Genomic DNA, 12,678 nt, shown 5'->3' with positions numbered 1-12,678 from the left:
TGTTTCTCGAATCAAAAAGGGGGAGATGCCAGCTGAAGCTGGAGAGAGAGGAGCATCTCAGATAACTTCTGAGGATTTTTATTTCAAAGCAACACATATTGTATTAGGAAAACAATGAGGACTTCAAAAGATGGGACCCAAATAGGAGACATTCTCAGTTATTTATTATGCTGTGTGTATTCCAGTACCTTCCCATATGTATATTTAATATATGATTTCTGTTTTGGTCACAGATTTTTCAGTAATAGTATATCCTCAGTTATTGGTTACAAGACTTTCTTCAGAGAATTACATCAGAGATTAAACCGTGTTGTGTGCACATGGTGCATAGAGATCTTTTCCATTGCTTATGACACTTAAGGAGGAGAAAATACCAGGAAAGTCTTCCCAGGGAAGTTAACATAGGAACAATTCCCTCTGGACTCTTTAAAATTGCTCCACCTTTTTGTAGCTATTGGACTCTCTGCTGTTCTTTCTTCTTCTAGAACCAAAGGTCAACACAAGTAGGGTCAGGAAAAGAAAAAACATAAAATTGAGGGATCCAAAGGAACTTTGGTGCTTTGGGAGATAAGCCAACAGCAGTCAAGTGTACATTTCAAGACTAGAGAACTCCAGAGCTAATAAATGCAGACAGGTGGGGGCAAGCAAAAGCAACCTAAAATGAAACCAACCAATCTCTTTACTCAAAGAGAACATTTTTGGTGTTACCCAGAGGGCACATTTGGTGCAATCCTATTTTCACAGCTACTTAATGATGCTTTATGCTAATAGGCTATAAAATTTATCCCTCCTGATATAAAGGACTGTCAGTTAATCCTTAACAAATGTTAGGCAATATTTTCTACATCTCCTTACTCAGTAAAGTACTACTTGGTGGCCATTTTTTTTTTCAAATAGAGCTTCCACCATGAATTTATTGTAAAGAATAGCAGAGTTAGAAAAAAAAAAAAGCTGATGAGAATGAAAAATTGCCTGTAAAATGACTAATGCTTGATCATTGTATTTTGAAACCTTAAGTAGTTGTTATAAAATTATGGATTTATATTATTGCTTATAAATTTGCTTTATGGGAGGATTATGTTTCTTTTTTTAAAAAAAGATTTATTTATTTATTTGAAAGTCAGAGTTACACAGAGAGAAGGAGAGGTAGAGAAAGAGAGAGAGAGAGAGAGGTCTTCCATCCTCTGGTCCACTCCCACAACAGCTGGTGCTGTGTAGATCAGGAGCCAGGAGCCAGGAGCTCCATCTGGGTCTCCTATTGGATGCAGGGGCCTGAGGATTTGAGCCATCTTCCACTGCTTTCCCAGGCCACAGGAGAGAGCTGGATCAGAAGTTGAGCAGTTGGGACTCGAACCGGCGCCCATATGGGATGCCAGCACTGCAGGCAGTGGCTTTACCTGCAATGCCACAGTGCCAGCCCCGAGATCATTTTTAAAATTTTATTTATTTTTTATTTTTAAAAATATTTTATTTATTTGAGAGGTAGAGCTACAGACAGAGAGGAAAAGACCAAGAGAAAGGTCTTCCATCTGCTGGTTCACTCCCCAAATGACCGCAACAGCTGGAGCTGAACTGATCTGAAGCCAGGAGCCAAGAGCTTTTTCTGGGTCTCCCACAGAGGCGCAGGGGCCCAAACACTTCGGCCATCTTCCACTGCTATCCCAGGCCACAGTAGAGAACTGGATCAGAAGAGGGGCAGCCAGGACAGCAACCTGATGCCCATATGGGATGTTGGCTCCACAGGTGGAGGCTTTGCCAGCTATGCCACAGCGCCAGCCCCAGAGGGCAAACCCTTTTACAATCTTTTTACTGAAGATGCCAAGTTGGCTGTGCTACACTCAAACATCCATCCATTATGGCCTCTCCCACCAGCCTCTTTTCAAAGAAAGGAAGAAGGTCTGGTACTTGGTACAGATATTAAGATGCTGCTTTGGATCCCTGCAGTCCATATCAGATTGCCAGGTTTGAGTCAGACCTCTCTGTTTCTTGTTAATGTGCACCCTGGAAGACAGCAGGTGATAGCTCAAATACTTGGGTGCCTGCCACCATATGGGAGACTCAGATTGAACCCCAGGAGCTTGGCTTCAGCATGGATCAGGCACCTCCAGCTGTGGCAGGCACTTGGAGAGTGGACCAGGGGATGGAAAGATGTCTTTCTGTCTCTCTCTGCCTTTCAAGAAATTAAGATAAGTCAATAAAAAAAAGAAGACAAGGAGAGACTCAGTGACATCATAATTCTTAAGCTCAGTAGGAAATTTCTAATAGTTCTTTCAAGAGTTCCTTAAGATCCACTGACTCACAGGGGACGTGTCCTGGAGAGACTCTCACCAGGTTCAGTGTCTGCTTCCTGTGCCTTTTTAGTTGAGGGAAAGGGACTAGGAGCAGCCTGCATGCTTAACATGGATCTTCACAAACAGATGTGGAAGAGGACAGACAGCTTGTCTTGCATGTTCTTGCCAGGACCTCACTTGATTCAAACTCTTGTTTCTCCCATGGGACATACAGAGAAGCTCTTCCAAATCCCGCTGGGAGTCTCCCAGCACTTCCCCTGTCCTGGGAGATCAAACTCCAGCTCTGTCACCACTCCTGGTGTGAGAGACAATCACCCAGAAGCCAGCCCTCGTGGATGTAGCGTTGTGCTGACATTTGGAAAAAAAAAAAAAAAACAACCGTTGATTAAATTAGCTCCACTATCTGGGGAAGGTGTACAAGTGCAAATTGTTTACATTGTCTTTGACTCTGGAAAGAAGTCACTTCCACATTGATCCAAAGATCTCACTGAACGTCAGCTTACATTTGTCTAAAACATAGGACAACACAAATCAGCCAATCTGACTGTGATCTAGGATGCCAAATCACAGCTTTCTGTTAAACTCTCTGAGAAATGGGGTTTGTAATTCACACAACAGAGATTTTAGATTCCTGAGCTCTTATAATCACGTTTTCATTTTATTACTGTATAATTAAGTGAAAATATTTATTGCTCTATTAATATTCTTTATTTTTGACAGGCAGAGTTAGACAGTGAGAGAGAGAGAGACAGAGAGAAAGGTCTTCCTTTTCCATTGGTTCACCCCCTAAATGGCCGCTACAGCCGGTGCATTGCACTGATCCAAAGCCAGGAGCCAGGTGCTTCCTCTTGGTCTCCCATGCGGGTGCAGGGCCCAAGCACTTGGGCCATCCTCCACTGCCTTCCTGGGCCACAGCAGAGAGCTGGACTGGAAGAGGAGCAACCGGGACAGAATCTGGAGCCCCAACCAGGACTAGAACCCGGAGTGCCGGTGCTGCAGGTGGAGGATTAGCCAACTGAGCCACGGCACCGGCCTCTATTGATATTCTTTAAACATTCTGACTCTCATGCCTAAATTCTTTGGCTCCTCACTGGCTGCAGATATAATATCCAGAGCTCTGATCTTGCCTTATGAGCTCTGTGTAGCCCAAGACAGTCTCTCTTGCTCAATACTTCACTATTCCCCCATGTGAATCACTCACTCCTGCTTCTTCAAATTGTCTGGCATTTGTCTTCTTCTTTATACCCCCGTAGCTAACACTCTAGTCTATTCCATTCTAAAGTCACATCTGGATTATTACAATAGCCTACTTAGGTAGTATTATCAAAGCTATTTGCAAACTATATAGGCTGCTACCAGATAATTCTTCCAAAAACGGGAATTTTACCATGTCCCCGATGTAAAGACCATCAATGAGTCTCAATTCTCAAGAATAGAATCCTGTGTTAAGTTTTTCCACTCCTGACTCTACAGCCTCTTGCCACTTCTTTTACCTTCCAAATCATTTCTTGCTTAAATGTCTTTGTATTCCTATTTTCCTAACGTGGCCCCCATGTTCCTAACCTGGTGATGCTGCTGCCCAGTTTCCTGGCTCTTGGCTTTTACCTTCAGAAATCCTCCCTATGCATCCAGGCCAAGCTTTTCTCCTTCTCCCTCTCTTCCAGGGAATGTGTCTTGACCCAGTAGTTTTAATTTATCACCATACCATTTTCTCAGGCCATCAAACAGTGTTAGGAAAAAGAGCATGGCTTTCAATAACAGGAGCCCAGGTTTGAGTCTGCCAACCACCTATCCATGAAACTGCACTTGTGACTTCCCTTTTGACCTTCATTTTGCTTATCTACAAAAATGGAGTAGTGTGTTTGTTTCCAGGCTAACTGTGTGGTCTTGTGTTTCCAAATAAAATATAGCCATTTAGAAAGCAAAATTCTCTTGTCATATTTTGTGTTGCACAATGCCTTGAGCTGTTTGAAGGAAATGCTCTTACACACACACACACACTCAGCTAATTCTGTGGTCTTCCATTAAAAGGGGCCTGGAGTTGTGGTGTAATGGGTTAAGCTGCCACCTGCACTGCTGGCATCCCATGAGTGCCAGTTCATGCCCCAGCTGTTCCACTTCTGATCCAGCTCCCTGCTAGTGTGTCTGGGAAAGCAGCAGCAAACAGTCTAAGTACTTGAGTCTCTGAACTCATGTGGGAGACCCAGAAGAAGGTCCTAGCTCCTAACTTTGGCTTGGCCCAATACTGACCTTTGTGGTCGTTTGGGGAGCAAACCAGTGAACCAGCAGATGGACGATTGTTCTCTCTTTCTCTCTCTCTCTCTCTCTCTGTAACTCTGCCTTTCAAAATAAATAAATAAATAAATAACAATAATGATGATAATGATAATGATAATACTGGTAATATGTTGACATGCATAGTTGAAAAACAGGACAAATTGCCAGGTCCTCAACCTTCATCTAGAGATATTACTGGGAGTAATTTACTTAAAGAAGTGCCTATAGTCATGGAATTAATTGTTCTTTCTCCATCTCACAACAAAAAGCTTGAATCTTACTTTATTAATTCAGGACTCATGGTCTTCCGATTTCCATGGAGCAGGAAAGAGGAAGATGCAAAATATTCTAAATATTGATGCTATGACAAAAATAAAAATGACCCTAATAACTGATAAGCAAACTATTTTTTAGCATATTACATTGCTTCAAGTTCTTTGCAATCAGGAACACCAAAGTGTGCTACTGCAACCTAATTATCTACTTACAGATTATCCACAATAATTTTGTTGGTGTTATTGTTATTGCTTGTTTTAAACTTTTATTTAGTAAATATAAATTTCCAAAGTACAGCTTTTGGATTACAGTGGATTTTTCCCCCCCATAACTTCCCTCCCACCTGCACCCCTCCCATATCCTGCTCCCTCTCCCATTCCATTCACATCAAGATTCATTTTCAATTATCTTTATAAACAGAAGATCAATTTAGTATATATTAAGTAAAGATTTCAACAGTTTGCACCCACACAGAAACACAAAGTGTAAAGTACTGTTTGAGTACTAATTATAGCATTAATTCACATTGTACAACACATTAAGGACAGAGATCCTACATGAGGAGTAAGTGCACAGTGACTCCTGTTGTTGACTTAACAATTGGCACTCTTGTTTATGGTGTCAGTAATCACCCCAGGCTCTTGTCATGAGTTGCCAAGGCTATGGAAGCCTTTTGAGTTCGCCAACTCCAATCTTAATTAGACAATGTCATAGTCAAAGTGGAAGTTCTCTCCTCCCTTCATAGAAAGGTACTTCCTTCTTTGATGGCCTGTTCTTTCTGCTGGGATCTCACTCGCAGAGATCTTTCATTTAGGTCCTCTTTTTTTTTTTTCCAGATTGTCTTGGCTTTCCATGCCTACAATACTCTCATGGGCTCTTCAGCCAGATCCCAATGCCTTAAGGGCTGACTCTGAGGCCAGAGTGCTGTTTAGGACATCTGCCATTCTATGAGTCTGCTGTGTATCCTGCTTCCCATGTTGGATCATTCTCTCCCTTTTTAATTCTATCAGTTAGTATTAGCAGAAACTAGTCTTGTTTGTGTGATCCCTTTGACTCTTAGACCTATCAGTATGATCAGTTGTGAACAGAAATTGATCACTTGGGCTAGTGAGATGGCATTGGTACATGCCACCTTGATGGGATTGTATTGGAATCCCCTGGCACGTTTCTAACTCCACCATTTGGGGCAAGTCTGATTGAGCATGTCCCAAATTATACATCTCCTCCCTCTCTTATTCCCACTCTTATATTTAACAGGCATTGCTTTTCAATTAAATTTAAACACCTAAGAATAATTGTGTGTTAATTACAGAGTTCAACCAATAGTATTAACTAGAACAAAAAAAATACTGAAAGGGGTAAAGTATTAAGTAAGTCTTTTAAAAAATTGTACTTTTGGAGGTCAGCACTGCATCATAGTAGGCTAAGCCTCTGCCTGAGGCTCCCAGCATCTGCATGTGTGCCAGTTTGAGTCCCGGCTGCTCCTCTTCCAATCTGACTTTCTGTTTATGTCTTGGGAATGCAGTAGAAAATGGCTCATATGCTTGGGCCCTTGCATCCACATGGGAGACCAGGAAGAAGTTCCAGGCTCCTGGTTTCAGATTGGCCCAACTCTGGCTGTTGTGGCCATTTGGGATGTGAATCAGTGAATGGAAGACCTTTCTCTCTGTCTCTCCCTGTCTCTGTAACTCTGCCTCTGAAATAAAAATAAGTAAATCTTCTAAAAAATGTAATTTTGAAAATAAGGTTAACAAGGAGGTAATATACACATTGAAAAAAAATAGGGATGGCTTTTAGCTTAGTGGTTAACACATCAGTTAGGATGCTCATATCCCATATTAGAATGCTTGACTTCTAACTTATCTTTGGCTTCTGATTCCAGACTCCTGCTAATGCATATCCTGGGAGGCAGTATTGATGGATCAATTAATTGGATCCCTGCCACCATGTGTGGAATCTAAATATTTTATTGAAAGTTTACATGATTTTTGCAATAGGTATGATTTCCAACATATTATAAAAATTGACACTAGGCCAATTTGTCACCATTCAATTGTCTATTGTTTCAGTACATTTCAAAGCAATTTTATATTGTCTTTTTTTTTTTTTTTAGATTTTCTAAAACTTACTTATTGGCAGAGAGAAAGAGAAAAGAAGACAGATCTACTATCCTCGGGTTCACTCCCCAAATGCCGTAAGAGTTGGAGCTGGATAGGACTGAAGCTGTGAGCCAGGAACTTTATCCAGGGTCCACACAAAGACAAATCAGGACAACACAGAAAAGGAATAACAAGGGACAGTGTTTCAGCAGGAGACCTGCACTACTGGTAAAAAGGATTGTCCTGGCAAGAGAAATGGGAATTCAGATGGAAACTTGGATTTACAAATAAGACTAGGAGCCCTGGAAATAACACGTACATGGGTAGGCATGAAAGATGTTTTTCTTATTGCAAAACCCTTTAAAAGATAATTTACTGCTTACAGCAAAATTCATAGCAATGCATGTATGGAAGTTACAGCACGCACAGATGTAAATTCAAATGTAAAAAAAAAAAGGAAGAAAACAAATGAATGAATGAAAATGGAAGAGAAAATCGAAGTGTATCATAGCAAGTTTCTTGTTTACACATGGATTGATGTAAGAGTATTTTAAGTTACCTTGACATTTATAGATGTAGAAACCTAGACAGAGCTAAAACATTTCCATCCACTAAGTCACCCCCAAAATGGCCACAAGGGTCAGGGCTGGGCCAGGCCAAAGCCAGGAGCCAGGATCTTCTTCTGGATTTCCCACATGGATGGCAGAGTCCTAAGTACTTGGGCCATCTTCTGCTGCTTTCCCAGGTGCAGGATAAGGGAGCTGGATTAAAAGCAGGGCAGCCAGTGCTCAAACCTCTACTGTGATACAGGGTACCCACATCACAAGCCAAGGCTTAGCCTCCTAGACAACAATGCTGAGCCCTGCACAGTAAGCTTTTAATTCGCTTGACCCATACGTCAAATCAGTATCTTTCTCCAGGATATTTGGTGCCTTCATTGGGAAATAGAACTAAATACATAGGTGTGTTATACTTGTATTCATTCTTGCTAGGCTGTTATTATTTCTAGGGCTTCACAGAGAATGTAGCTAGGGAAATACTTGCTCATCTATACGTATAAGTTGGGTTAAAATCAATAATATAAGTCTGAACATGCAGTTTACATACATATATAAATGTAGATGTGTGTATACAGATCAGCATATACATATATACACACATTATATATATATACATACGTATCTACACATATACACACACACATATATCAAATGTCAGATTTGTTAGCAAATATCTGTGAGAAACACACTGACCAATTATCAAGTATTTTTTCTGTACAGTGATGTAAAAAATTTTTTAGAAATAAAAGGACAAGGCAGAGACTGGGGGAAAATATTCACATTCCACATGTTTCTGAAAAGAGATTGGTTTCTGGAACGTCTAAAGATTCCTACAATTTAATAAGACAAACAATGGTACTTGAAAGAAAAAGCAAAAGATTTGTTGATTTTTCATAGAAGATTTGTGAAAGACCAGTTGGTACCCACAAGATGCTCAAGATCAGCAATCATGCAGAAAATGCAAGTTAACACCACAGTGAGATGCACTCTCCACCCAGGAAGACCAATGTCATAAGCTGTGGTGGCAGTTCTGCTTCTGCCTTTGAGGGATTAAGGGCTCTGGAGCTTACTTTCCCAATGTCAACAGAACACAGCAGAAAACCTTTCCAGATATTGAACAACAGACAGTAGGGGCCTGGCATCCTGAAGAGAAGGGAAACCAACCAGGTCAGCCCTATAAACACTCCAGTGTGCCTCCTGGAAGCAATTTCCAGGCCACAGAGGAGGAAGGATGAGACCAGATGGAGCCTGGTGGCCTCGTGGACTCCAGTTTGGAAAGACAGACTTAAAGAGTTTGGAGAGGACAAGGTGTTGGAACTTGTGAGTCACGGCAAGAGGTGGAAGCTGCAGAAGGAGAGGTTTCTCTTTAGAAATGTACACGCTGATTCTGGAAGTGTATGGACAGTCCAAGTACATGCTAATCAATTTTGAAATGGAAATGAAAGTTAAAACTAACACACTACTAAAAATGACTACATTAGTAAAGCTGCAGTAGTCAAGACAGTGTGATAATGGTATTAAGGCCATAAAAGCTGAACATAATGGAAAGTCATACAAATAATTTATTTTTGTCAATGGTTTGAGGAAAAGTGTGGGTGTCACAGAGAAATGTCAACAATATTTGACAAAGCAACTCAATATTGTTGCCAAAATAGGTGAACCTGAACCCTTCCTCACACTTCAGAAAGATTTGATACATAAATATGAGAACAAAAATATGCAACTTTTAGAAGTTGCTTTTAGGAAAGATTTCTTAAAATATGTGAAGTCAAATCCCTTAAAAAAATCAAAAAGTGAACTTTACCCAATCAAAAACTTTTGGTTTTGGAGAGAAATTATTTAAAAAATGAAAAAGGCAAATCACAAACTGGGAAAAAATGATTGCAGAACAAGAAACATTAAATGCCTTGTTTCTAAAATACATAAAGAAAAATTTAAGTGGACTGAAGATTTAAACAGACATTTTGTGAAAGAGGATATAAAAATGCAAAGCAGACACAAGACACTCAGCATTGTAAGTCATTAGGGAAATGTAAATTAAAGTCACAATGCAATGCTATTACCCACACACTGCAATAATCTCATGTTGAACAATGCCACAGCTAATATCATGAAGTTTTTCTCTCATAATTTCCTCTGAATGTTTATATTGTTAGTTTTACATTTAGGTTTATGATCCGCATCAAGTTAATGATAAAGGTATGGATTACAGTTCATATTTTGCACCGTGATTAATTTTTCTGGCACCATTTGCTATTTCCTTTTACCACTGAGTTGCTATTGCCTTTCTGCCAAAAATCATTTGTCCATAGACATGCAGGTCTGGTTCTGGACTCTGGTTTGTATGTATCTCATGAATCTGTTTCTTCATTTGGATGCTATACCACACTGTCTGGTTCACTACAGCTTTGTTGTAAGTCTTGAAAGAAAATTTGTGTTCTTTTTTAAAGTTTTGGTTATTGTAAGTCATTCCTATATAAACTTTAAAATCAATTTGTCACTTTCCACAAAAATGATGAATGCTATTTTGATTGTAATTGATTTGTAACTACAGATTAATCTGGAGGAATTCATATATTAAAACACTGAATTCTACAACTCCAGTATAGGGTAGGACTGTTTATTTATTTAAATTTTCTTTCATTTCTCCCAACACTGATATGTGTCTGTGTGTATAGGTCTAGTACATCTTACGTCAAACTTATCCCTGTACTTTTCCTACCCTCTCAATATACACATACAAACCAAATTTTGCTGAGTGTCCATCCTGTTGCTCTGGTATGGCCATAACTGCAGGGATCATGTCCACTTCCCTGAAGCAAAGACACACACACACACACACACACAGAGAGAGAGAGAGAGAGAGAGAGAGAGAGAGAATGATCTTCCACCTGTTGGTTCACTCACAGATGGCTGCAACTCTGGGTCTGGCCAGGAGCTTCTGTGTCTCCTATGTGGGTGTCAGTAGCCCAAGCAGTCGAGCCATTCTTCATTGTGTTTTCTAGGCTCCTAGCATGGACCTGGATTGAGGTGCAGCAACTGGGACTCAAATCAGCACCCATATGGGTTATCGATGCTGGCCCCTGAACCTATTCTTTCTTATCAGCAAAGTAAAATCTTTCCCAGAAGTTGTGCTTAGCAAATATTCACTGGTACCTCGTTCACTTGAAATGAGTCACATGGCCACTTTTAGCCACAGAGGAGTCTGGGAGTTATTTTACCTTTCCAAATCTGAGTCAGAAAAAGGAAAGGAATTATATTTGAGTATGGGTTAAGTCCAACTACCACGGATACTCCAGTGACTGATACTGTGATTAGAGAATAAGAAAGTGTGATGACTCCAGCCTCGATTATGGCCTACCTCTGTGGTCAGAGCACATGATGATTTATCTTTACAAGAGAGAGCTAGGACATGACCAAGTTATCAGAAGCAGTTTATATCAAGGAGACATAGAGTTAAGATCTGTCTCTGGAACTCTTCTCTTGGGAAAATGGCAATCTGTTTGCTTTCCCAGCAGTATTCCTGTTTTCTAAATCAGATTAGAGACACAGTCTAGAATGACACACCACTTTAAAAATTTTGACTTATTTTGTTTATTCTTGGGAGGCAGAGAGACAGAGAGACAGAAAGAGAGAGACAAACAGAGAACTCCCATCCAATGGTTACCTACCCAAATGCCAACAGTAGGCATGGTGGAGCCAGCCTGAAGCCAGGATACTAGAACTCAATCTGCCTTTCGTACATGGAGAGCAGACAGCCAGGTCCGTGGGTCATCACCACTGCTTCCCAGGATGTGCATTAGCAGGGATGCTAGAATTGGGGGTGGAGCCTGGACTTGAACCCAGGCATACTGGTATGGAATGCCAGCATCCTAAGTGATATCTTAACCACTGTGGCAAATCCTTGCCCTAAGGAAGCCACACACCTAAAAGTATTTCTCTACAGCAGATGCACAGTGTATGGAAGAATGAAGGGTGTGAGGGTAGAGTCAACATCCTGTGTTCAAATTCTAGCTTATCTGCTCCCTAGATTTGTGATACTATGGCATTTACTTTTCTGTGCCTTGCTTCTATTAGATGTGGATAACTGCACTCAATGGCAACAGTACTTGGGAGATAAAGAGAGGTCATTTATACCCAGCATGTATTTTATTCTTCCCACTTAAAGATGTCTGTTTTCTTCCCTGTTACTTCTTGCCTCTCCTTTCTTCCTTTCATTTCTGCAGAGTAGATTTCAAGCATCTCCCAAGCCCCTATTCCCCGAAGGACTCCTCACACCCCACATTAGGTCCAGATTCTTGGAAGTCTGCATAATATTTGTGAAAGAGCCATGGAAACATATATATCTGGCCAAGTGACCTTAACCTCTCCAGATCCAAGCAGGCCACGGTGTTGGGAGGCTCAGAACCTGGCTGTGTTCAGGATGTGAACTTCCTCGTGATGGTGAGATTTATTTGCCCACTGGATGAATGTCGGTGAATTCCATCATATTTGCTCAGAAATGTCTTCCCCGATCCCCTCGTCAAGTCATAAATTTCATACGCCCTCAGATGAACAGGTACTTCTCTCTAACGTTTGGAACGATTTTAACTTTGCATCTGTATGACTTTTTGAATTCTGATTTCTGAAAGGGACAAACTTTTCTTCTGGTTGCTATTGTATTCTAAGTGCTGAGGCCAGAAGTGAGATACAGAGAACATTCCAGAAGGAACCTTCTGAGTTTTCCTTGAAGCCCATCTGCATCCCTCCCTTTTCCACAGTTTGATTTACCAATATCAGTCTGAATGTTCAGGTCTTAGGAAGCTGCCTTTGTGTCCAAGATAGTAGAATTGGGTTTGCCATCCTACCGTGTGGAGGTCCTTCCATTTATCCATGCCTTTATTTCTTCATTCTCTTTCTGAAATACTTTCAGGAAAAAAAAATCCATGCAGCTCTTTTTATTTTCATAAGTAAGAGGATCAACCTGCAAAAAGTGGGAATTGGAGCAAAAGCTTTCACTCACACTGGTGGACGCTGGAACAATGTGAACTGAATGCACATTTCCTGTCCTACAGCCACAGGAGAATGGGAGTTCAAGCTACTCATTGTTTGTTGGATCTTTGGAGTCCAGTTGGCGTTGGTATGAGCTGTTCTAAGAGGTTTCCTTAGTGTCTACCACCTCCTATTTGGAAACCC

The sequence above is a fragment of the Lepus europaeus genome, chromosome 20 (assembly GCF_033115175.1).
Source record: "Lepus europaeus isolate LE1 chromosome 20, mLepTim1.pri, whole genome shotgun sequence".
NCBI lineage: Eukaryota > Metazoa > Chordata > Mammalia > Lagomorpha > Leporidae > Lepus > Lepus europaeus.
This window is presented reverse-complemented; position numbering follows the sequence as displayed.